The sequence below is a fragment of the Cervus canadensis genome, chromosome 20 (assembly GCF_019320065.1).
Source record: "Cervus canadensis isolate Bull #8, Minnesota chromosome 20, ASM1932006v1, whole genome shotgun sequence".
Classification (NCBI taxonomy): Eukaryota; Metazoa; Chordata; class Mammalia; order Artiodactyla; family Cervidae; genus Cervus; species Cervus canadensis.
In genome coordinates this window covers 16,614,068-16,625,100 of record NC_057405.1, presented here as the reverse complement: position 1 = coordinate 16,625,100, position 11,033 = coordinate 16,614,068, and positions in this window count along the sequence as shown.

Genomic DNA, 11,033 nt, shown 5'->3' with positions numbered 1-11,033 from the left:
CTTTCATTAGAAGACAAGTAAAAATATATTTTTCACATACTGCAGGATCAATATAAAATGATTCATGCTGAATTCAGTAATTTTAAAATATAAAAAGAAAAGTAAAGCAAGTATGCAAACAGCACTGCAAGTTCAGCTATACAAATGCAACTTTAATTTGACAAAATTCTAAAGCATCCAGTATTTCCTGTTCTTTCTGTAAGCTCATAGATAGTGGTGAGATCCCATTCATTCTGTCTTACAAGGATATAAATTCCTTGAGACCTTCTTTATTATAGTTCCATAATTCTTCTTTAAAAAGAGATAGAGTCTGCATTACTTATTTTATAAAGATCATTGGAGAATCAATAAGTAACATTCTAAATTTATTCTTTGCATCAGCAGGCTCCCTTTCTGTTCTCTCATCCTGACAGACTTTGCTGTACACCACCACCTGAGGTTGTCACTAAACCTTCAGCATCAGGTTTCCCTAGTAACACAAGACCTTTTTCTTTCTCTCATTGTCTCTATCTGAATTAAGAAAAAATTTCAATTTGTAATAATCCTTAAAAACACAAGAAAACATTCAGTCAGACATATGAAGTCTGCAATGAAAATAGTGAGTTACAAATGCAATTAGAAATAATTAAATTGTAGAGGAATATTTTGCTTATGGATTTACAGAAAGCTCCAGATGGTGGCTTTCTGTATTCATCTTCAGATTAGCTAAATAAAGGCCAAGTCTTATGTCATACTGCACATAGTTTTAATGAGTTTACCCTTATACTGCTACAGGATAGAGCTTTTAGTGCTCCAGTTCAGAAGCCACATATAGAAACCTTATTTGATTAGGGTGCTGAGAAACAAAGTGATACAGCCTGGGCATGTGCAGACATTAACGATAATCAGAAGAATCCCAGGGTGGCAAACTTCCTTTGTTAATGGTTGAAAATCAAGGATAAGTTGTATTTGAGTCCACCTAGAAATTACTATCCTATTACAAGATAGCAAAACTGCTTAGCTAAATAGAACCAGAAAGATCTCTAATAGTCATTAAAAGTTTTTTTCTTAAACCAACTATTTTCACCTGTTATCTACAAAACTTTTTTGTAAAATCTTCTCTGTCATATGCTTAAGGATATTCATTCTATTTAAGTCAAGAAAAAAAAAATGCTTTGTATTCTTTTTTTTTGCTTTGTATTTTTTAAGTCTGCAAACAAAGAGTATAATTCTCATCTCCTCTGAGGAATGGAATCTGGGGGATTGCCAGAGAGTCTTTAAAGTACTTATGATTGCTTGAATTTTTTAAAGATGTCTCCCATTGTCTACCAGCATACACAGTACTGTAAAATGTCAATTTCAAAATACATTGTATAGTTTTCAGACCTTGATTACAATGTTAATTATAAAACTTGAAATACTTAAACCAGTGTTTAGTAAGTGCCTTTAATTCTCATGTTAATGCTCTCTAGTTTTCCTTCCTTGATGATACTCGATAGTTTTTCTTTTTGATGCTGTTATTAATTTAACTTTCCCATAAAGGATCAAATATTTATTTTTAAAAAGAAAATGCAAAAACATATCAAATGTCAAACACTCTTACTTTATTAATACTCTACTGATCTCATTTTATTATTTAAGTGATTTGTGGTTCAATAGGAATCATCAGCTTTAATAAACTCAAGAATTTAATTAACTTAAAATTTTTGCTTAATAATTGAAACATTCAAGAAATCATGTATTTTGACCCATTAATAATGACTTCATATATGATATTAAAAGGACAACACTGCTTCTTAAAATAAGTGTGAATTTTATTTTACAAATTAATCAAATTATAAAATATTGTCACAGGGATTCATTTAAATATCATCCATTATTCTGCTTAAAGTTGACTATATGTTGAACTTCATAAGATATACATGATGCTAACTATTTATATATGCATATAAATCTTGTAATGTAGTGCTGTTCTATGTTATCATCTCTAGTAGATATTATTTAACATTTAATATTTAGATAATGATAATGTCACTTTATATTGTTAATAAGATTCAGGTAATACAATATTACTAGTGGATTAAGTATCTTTATGTTCTCAAGAAAAAATGTGGTTGTTAATAATGCAGATGTTTGGAAATTATTAACAGATTATTCCAGACTTTACCTTTCTGGGATGTGAATTTACAATTATAATTCTAATTGGTTTAAAATGGACCTTCGGTTCAGTCACTCAGTCATGTCCGACTCTTTGCAACCCCATGAATCGCAGCACGCCAGGCCTCCCTGTCCATCACCAAGTCCCGGAGTTTACTCAAACTCAAGTTCATCGAGTCAGTGATGCCATCCAGCCTTCTCATCCTCTGTCGTTCCCTTCTCCTCCTGCCCCCAATGCCTCCCAGCATCAGGGTCTTTTCCAATAAGTCAACTCTTCACATGAGGTGGCCAAAGTATTGGAGTTTCAGTTTCAGCATCAGTCCTTCCAATGAACACTCAGGACTGATCTCTTTTAGGATGGACTGGTTGGATCTCCTTGCAGTCCAACGGACTCTCAAGAGTCTTCTCCAACACCACAGTTCAAAAGGATCAATTTTTCAGCACTCAGCTTTCTTCACAGTCCAACTCTCACATACATATATGACCACTGGAAAAACCATAGCCTTGAATAGACGAACTTTTGTTGGCAAAGTAATTTGTCTGCTTTTTAATATGCTATCTAGGTTGGTCATAACATTCCTTCCAAGGAGTAATTGTCTTTTAATTTCATGGCTGTGATCACCATCTGCAGTGATTTTGGAGTCCAAAAAATAAAGTCAGACACTGTTTCAACTGTTTCCCCTTTTATTTGCCATGAAGTGATGGGACCAGATACCATGATCTTAGTTTTCTGAATGTTGAGCTTTAAGCCAACTTTTTCACTCTCCTCTTTCACTTTCATCAAGAGGCTTTTTAGTTCCTCTTCACTTTCTGCCATAAGGGTGATGTCATCTGCATATCTGGGGTTATTGATATTTCTCCCAGCAATCTTGATTCCAGCTTGTGCTTCTTCCAGCCCAGTGTTTCTCATGATGTACTCTGTATATAAGTCAAATAAGCAGGTTGACAATATACAGCCTTGATGTACTCCTTTTCCTATTTGGAACCAGTCTGTTGTTCTATGTCCAGTTCTAACTGTTGCTTCCTGACCTGCATATATGTTTCTGAAGAGGCAGGTCAGGTGGTCTGGTATTCCCATCTCTTTCAGAATTTTCCACAGTTTGTTGTGACCCACACAGTCAAAGGCTTTGGCATAGTCAATAAAGCAGAAATAGATGTTTTTCTGGAACTCTCTTGCTTTTTCGGTGATCCAGCAGATGTTGGCAATTTGATCTCTGGTTCCTCTGCCTTTTCTAAAACCAGCTTGAACATCTGGAAGTTCATGGTTCATGTATTGCTGAAGCCCAGATTGGAGAATTTTGAGCATTACTTTACTAGTGTGTGAGATGAGTGCAATTGTGCAGTAGTTTGAGTATTCTTTGGCATTGCCTTTCTTTGTGATCTTACCAAGGAATATTCAAACTACTGCACAATTATACCCATCTTACATACTAGCAAAGTAATGTTCAAAATTCTCCAAGCCAGGCTTCAACAGTATGTGAACCGTGAACTTCTAAATTTTCAAGATGGATTTAGAAAAGGCAGAGGAACCAGAGGTTAAATTGTCAACATCTGTTGGATCATCAAAAAAGCAAGAGAGTTCCAGAAAAAAATCTACTTCTTTTTATTGACTATGCCAGAGCCTTTGGCTGTGTTGATCAAAACCAACTGTGGAAAATTCTTAAGGAGATGGTAATGCCAGACCACCTGATATGCCTCCTGAGAAATCTGTATGCAGGTGAAGAAGCAAAAGTTAGAACTGGACATGAAACAACAGACTGGTTCCAAATTGGGAAGGGAGTACATCAAGGCAGTATATCATCACCCTGCTTATTTAACTTATATGCAGAGTACATCATGTGAAATGCTGGGCTGGATGAAGCACAAGCTGGAATCAAGATTGCTGGGAGAAATATCAATAACTCCAGGTATGCAGAAATATCAATAACCACCCTTATGGCAGAAACCAAAGAAGAATTAAAGAGCCTCTTGACAAAAGTGAAAAAGGAGAGTTAAAAAGTTGGCTTAATACTCAACATTCAGAAAACAAAGATCATGGCATCTGGTCCCATCACTTCATGGCAAATAGGTGGGGAAACAATGGAAACAGTGAGAGACTTTACTTTTGGGGGGCTCCAAAATCACTGCAGATGATGAGTGCAGCCACGAAATTAAAAGACACTTGCTCCTTGGAAGAAACGTTATGACCATCCTAGACAGCATATTAAAAAGCAGAGACATTACTTTGCTAATAAAGTTCCATCTATTAAAAGCTATGATTTTTCCAGTAGTCATGTGTGTATGTGAGAGCTGGACTATAAAGAAAGCTGAGCACCAAAGAATTGATGCTTTTGAACTGTGATGTTGGAGAAGACTCTTGAGAGTCCCTTGGACTGCAAGGAGATCCAACCAGTCCATCCTAAATGAGATCAGTCCTGGGTGTTCTTTGGAAGAACTGATGTTGAAGCTGAAACTCCAACACTTTGGCCACCTGATGTGAAGAACTGACTCATTTGAAAAGACCCTGATGCTGGGAAAGATGGAAGGCAGGAGGAGAAGAGGAAGACAGAGTATGAGATAGTTGGATGGCATCACCGACTCGATGGACGTGAGTTTGAGCAAGCTCTGGGAGTTGATGATGGACAGGGAAGCCTAGTGTGCTGCAGTCCAAGGGTTTGCAAAGAGTCAGTCTCAACTGAACAACTCAACTGAGCTGAACTGTAAACTAAAGAGATGTTTAGATCACTTTATGTCTATTTAGAAATGAAAAAGTCACAGTCTTGATATAATTTTCAGTAAAACTGTTTTATAATTAGTAATGATAAACTTTACTATATATATATATAGTATAAACTATATATATATATATATATAATATATATAATATTTATATTATATATAAACTATATATATATATAAATAACAAAAGGGCGAATTTGTAATATTTTGTGCATTATAACCAACTGGATAATAATGTTTGTGAGGCCACAGAACAACCACAGGTCCCCTGTTATTAGTGAAAACTCACAACTTGACACAAAAACTGTCATTTGGAGGGATTGAAGAAATATTGAGTTATCATATTAAAAAAAAAAAAAAAACTATATTGAGAAACTCGGTTCCAATTTCCACTTCTACTGCTGTCCTAAAACAATACTAAGCTTATCTTAAGACATTGAATAAAGTTCTCTGTACTATTCAGTTATGACTCTGTGGTATATTCAATTTATATATGATAGTTTGCATCTGCTATTCCCAAACTCACAATCCTTCCCTCCCCTCCTTCCCCCATCCCCTCCCTCAGCAATCCCAAGTAAGCTGTCTCTGTCTGTGAGTCTGTTTCTACTTCATAGATACGTTCGTTTATGTCATGTTTTAGATTCCACATCTAAATGATTTTATATGTCATTTGCCTTTCTCTTTATGACTTATTTCACTTAGAGTCTAAGAATGATAATCTCTGGTGAATTTATGTTGCTTCAAATGACATTATTTCATTCTTTTATATACTTCAATTTAAAGAAGTACTAAGTTAATTAGGCAAAGAAAAAAGAGAGAGAGAAGAAGAAATCAACAAAGGAAGGGAAATATTCCTGTTGGAGAGTCCCATAGGAGTGTTGTTGAGCAAGTTAGGCTTGCCCTCAGCAATTCCAGGCTTACATTTTCACATTATGTGACCCACGTGCTTAGATTTCTGCCAGGTTCTTGCTGTAAAAATCAGCATGCAAAGTGCTCATTGCTCTCCATGTGTTTTCTAAGTTGGTGGGAGGCTAATCACTTAATAATTTCAATAAAAAGCATGTGGACTTCATTTCTTGGAATATGTGAAATTTTCATTGGTGTCCATAAATCCTTGAAAGAGGCAATCTAATCAAATTTAAATATTTTGGCTACTTTCTTTCCCAACTGATAAAAGTACATGTGTTATTTAAATTCTATCTCTATGTAATGAAATTCAAAAAGTGAAAATAATAGCATACCATTTCACAAAAAATTTATGTGTTCCCAACGGAAATTCTTAAAATGTAATAAAAACATTTGTGAAGGTTTTCTTGAAAATAATGCTGAAGAACCAATCCTTATCTTTGAATAAACAAAAGAAAAAGGGATTATTTAATTATGATTCAGGTGATAATATTGGGTTTGGCTTAAAGATAACTTAGAAAAAGTGAAGTCGCCCAGTCGTGTCCGACTCTTTGCAACCCCATGAGCTGTAGCCTATCAGCCTCCTCTATCCATGGGATTTTCCAGGCAAGAATGGCATCATCTCCTTGAAGAGTTGATCAGCTTCTTTGTGCTCCCAGAAAACTGATTTGAATTCATAACTTGGTGGGTCCCATTTTCCAGGTCATACTCATTCTAACCAAGTACATTTTCTGATATGGAGGAATAAAGAAGTACTTACTAAATTTGTGATAAAGAATCAGACTGTGTCCATCTTTTGGCTTTACACTTAACCTATTCTGGAAAGCTGTCCAGAAATCAAATATAATTGAAGATTAAATTATAAATTTGTGTCATCTTCCTATTTAAAAACAAGAAATAGAATGGCATCATCATATAACACACATACTCTTCCTGTGAAAAAGAAATGTACACCTGAATTGCGATCATAACTGTACTTATTTAATTTAGAATGCAAAAAAGGGAAATATTAATTTACCATGTAGTTGAGTATGTGCTCTGAAGTCGGACATAACTGGATGGAAACTCTTACTTCATCACTCATTAGCTTTGCAATTTTAAACAAATTACTTTTCGCCTTTCTGGCTTCTTTTCCGCTTCCTTCTCAAGGATCCCCATTTCCACTCCACTCAGTCTTTCTCCAGATGCGACCACTTTGCCCTTATGAAATTAAAGCTGGATCTGACCATCTAGGAAGGCATCTTTAAAGTGACCCCATAGCTCCATGCTAACCTAGGACATGATACATTTATACTAACTGCTCAGAAGGCAATTCATTTGTTTCTCCCCAAACCTTGGGTAGAACATCATTTACACTTTCCACATATCAATAATATACTTTACTCAAGAATATGCCAGTTCACAGTTTTAGGTCAGCACATTTATCAGATCTCAAAGAACTTTCTTTCATTACTGTTAAAGTAATAATTTGGCATCCCTAGCATTATATGTTAAATAGAATGTATGCAATAAATGGATCATTTTCCTGCTTTTAAATATGAATAGAAACTCAATTTTTATTTGGAGAAAATAAATAGATATGAAATCAATACATTTTGCTTTTTCAAATTGTTGAATGGGATATATTTGTAGTGTAAATTTAATATTACTATGACTTCTTTAAATGTTAGTAGATAGTATTAAATAGATAGTATTAAGACAATTATTAATAGATAGTATTAAAACAATTTATGAAATGCTTCATTCAAACTTTAAGATATAAATTTTGAAGTCATCTAATATAATTTAATTTGGTAAAAATTTCCACAAGTAAATAATAATATAATAATAATTTTTTATATAAATATTTACATATAGGCTTTCCTAGTGGCTCAGATGGTAAAGAATATGCCTGCAATTCAGGAGACCAAGATTCAATTACTGGGTTGGGAAGATCCCCTTGAAAAGGAAATGGTTACCACTCTAGTATACTTGCTTGGAGAATTCCACGGACAGAGGAGCCTGAGGAACTACAGACCATGGGGTCACAGAGTCAGACATGGCTGAGCAACTAACACTTTCACATATGTATGCACATATATATATATGTGTGTGTGTGTGTGTGTGTGTGTGTGTGTATGCATGTATATCTTGGTCAGTATATAGCTGGCTGCAGTATAGCAGGCTGGAGATGTATGGGACAGGTAATGAGGGAGCTCTGAGTCTTCAAGCAGTTTGAATGCAGGATTTCTCCTTCTGTGAGGCATCTCAGGATTTTTCTCTTAAGGCTTTTAAATGATTGTATGTGACCCATCAACATTAGGCAGGGATAAAGCACTTTATTCAGAATCTATGGATTTAAATGTAGTCACATCTAAAATATGTCTTCCAACAAAAGAGACACAAGTATAAAGAACAGACTTTTGGACTCTGTGGGAGAAGGCAAAGGTGGGATGATTTGACAGAATAGCATTGAAACATGTATATTCAGTTCAGTTCAGTTCAGTCACTCAGTCGTGTCTGACTTTTTGCGACCCCATGAATTGCAGCACGCCAGGCCTCCCTGTCCATCACCAACTCCCTGAGTTTGCTCAAACTCAGGTCCATCGAGTTGGTGATGTCATCCAGCCATCTCATCCTCTGTCTTCCCCTTCTCCTCCTGCCCCCAATCCCTCCCAGCATCAAGGTCTTTTCCAATGAGTCAACTCTTCGCATGAGGTGGCCAAAGTATTGGAGTTTCAGTTTCAGCATCAGTCCTTCCAGTGAACACCCAGGACTTATCTCCTTATGATGACCTACAAGACCTTTTAGAACTAACACCCAAAAAAGATGTTCTTTTCATTATACGGGACTGGAACGCAAACGTAGGAAGTCAAGAAACACCTGGAGTAACAGGCAAATTTAGCTTTAGAGTATAGAATGAAGCAGGGCAAACACTAACAGAATTTTGTCAAGAGACACCACCCTTATGGCAGAAAGTGAAGAAGAACTGAAGAGCCTCTTGATGAAAGTGAAAGAGAAGAGCGAAAAAGTTGGCTTAAAGCTCAACATTCAGAAAGCTAAGGTCATGGCATCTGGTCCCATCACTTCATGGCAAATAGATGGGAAAACAGTGGAAACAGTGGCAGACTTTATTTTTTTGGGTTCCAAAATCACTGCAGATGGTGATTGCCGCCATGAAAGTAAAAGACACTTACTCCTTGGAAGGAAAGTTATGACCAACCTAGACAGCATATTAAAAATCAGAGACATTACTTTGCCAACAAAGGTCCATCTAGTCAAGGCTATGGTTTTTCCAGTAGTCACGTATGGATGTGAGGGTTGGACTATAAAGAAAGCTGAGCACCGAAGAATTGCTTCTTTTGAACTGTGGTATTGGAGAAGACTCTTGAGAGTCCCTTGGACTGCAAGGAGATCCAATCAGCCCAACCTAAAGAAGTTCAGACCTGGTTGTTCATTGGAAGGACTGATGTTGAATCTGAAGCTCCAAAACTTTGACCACCTGATGCGAAGAGCTGACTCATTTAAAAGACCCTGATGCTGGGAGGGGTTGGGGGCAGGAGGAGAAGGAGATGACAGAGGGTGATATGGTTGGATGGCATCACTGACTCGATGGACATGGATTTGGGTGGAGTCTTGGAGTTGGTGATGGGCAGGGAGGCCTGGCATGCTGTGGTTCATGGGGTCACAAAGACTTGGACACGACTGAGTGACTGAACTGAACTGAACTGAAATATGATTATTACTCAACTTTCTCACTGCCTTCTGTCGCTTTCCTGTTTTTACACTGAAAAGTTTATTATCTCAATACATGAACAAAAGTGTAAAGAATACATTGGATCTGAGTTATATCATACAAATGAAATAATATTTCTTATAATATTTAAATTGAAGTGACTTTATGAAGTGATAGAAAAAAAAGTAACAAGAGAACTGTCTTTAAAAGTACAGAATCGTGGTCTAACACCATTCCTTGTTAGCTATATATCTTCTGAGATTTTCAGGAAATATAATTAATGCTACTCTAAAATTATTTGTCACAAAATCTCACCAAAAAAAATGGTGAATACCATGAGTTTTATCTTCTCATTTTCCAATTTATACTTAACATTTTTATGAAGATGATATTTAAAAAATACACACATAACTCTTTCAGTGAAAATTTCTCAGTGTTATTCCATCTTCCCAGGAGCAGAACATACACTTATTTCTAAGCAGCTGGCCCACTCCTTTGCCTTTGCATGTGTGCTTGTATGCTAAGTAGTTTCAGTCATGTCCCAGTTTTTTTGTGACCCTATGGACCCTAGCCTGCCAGGCCCCTCTGTCCATGGTATTCCCAGCACGAATACTGGAGTGGGCTGCCATGCCACACCAATCTTCCCAACTCAGGGACTGAACTTCTGTCTCCTGTGACTCCTGCACTGCAGGCTAATTCTTTATCGCTGAGCCATCAGTGAAGCCCCCTTTACCTTGGAAGAGGATGTTTATTCCAGCAACACTCCAGTATCACTGAAGAATAGTAACTTTTCTTTAAAGTGTAGATTTTGATCATATTATTTTGTCTGCTATTTCAATTCCTTCTAACCTTTCAGATTTCACCTTTAATTCTCCTTCAATCTGAAATCTTCTCAGACATTACCAGGGAGTTTAAGGAATTTTCCTGTCATATAATTTAGTGAATTTTAGTCATTATAGCAAATTTTATATTTCATTATCATTTTTTCTCATGTAAATATTTCTTTCTGAGATTAAAAATATGTTGTGAGTAGGGTATGTTTATTTTAGTCTTTATATTCCCAAACTGACATAAGAGGACAAAATATAGATAAATGATTAATGTCTAAAATCTTTACACAGTTTTTTTTTTTTTTTAAATTTCATAGCAACCAACGACTTATCTAACTGAGTTAACATCTTTATGTACAAGTTCATCAATCTGCAGAAGTTTAAAAAACAAGTCAATATTGGAACTGAGATTCCAAGTCAGATAGGCTGATTTCAGAGTATAAACTCAATGATATTTAGAATTAAGGTTACCTGAGTCTCAACACTGCTGATTACTCAAAGGCAATCTTCTCAATCTAGAAATTAAGATTATGTAGGGATAGGGATACTTTAGTTTGTCTAAATGCAAATATTATCTCTTTTTAAAATTACTTTACTGAGATTTGAATAGCACACAAAAACCCATCCATAAAACTTGATGAGTCTGGAGATAAGTACAGAGATGAAACTGTCAAGCAATCAATGTCATAAACATATCACCCATAAAAGACCACTCTAACCTCTTTTTT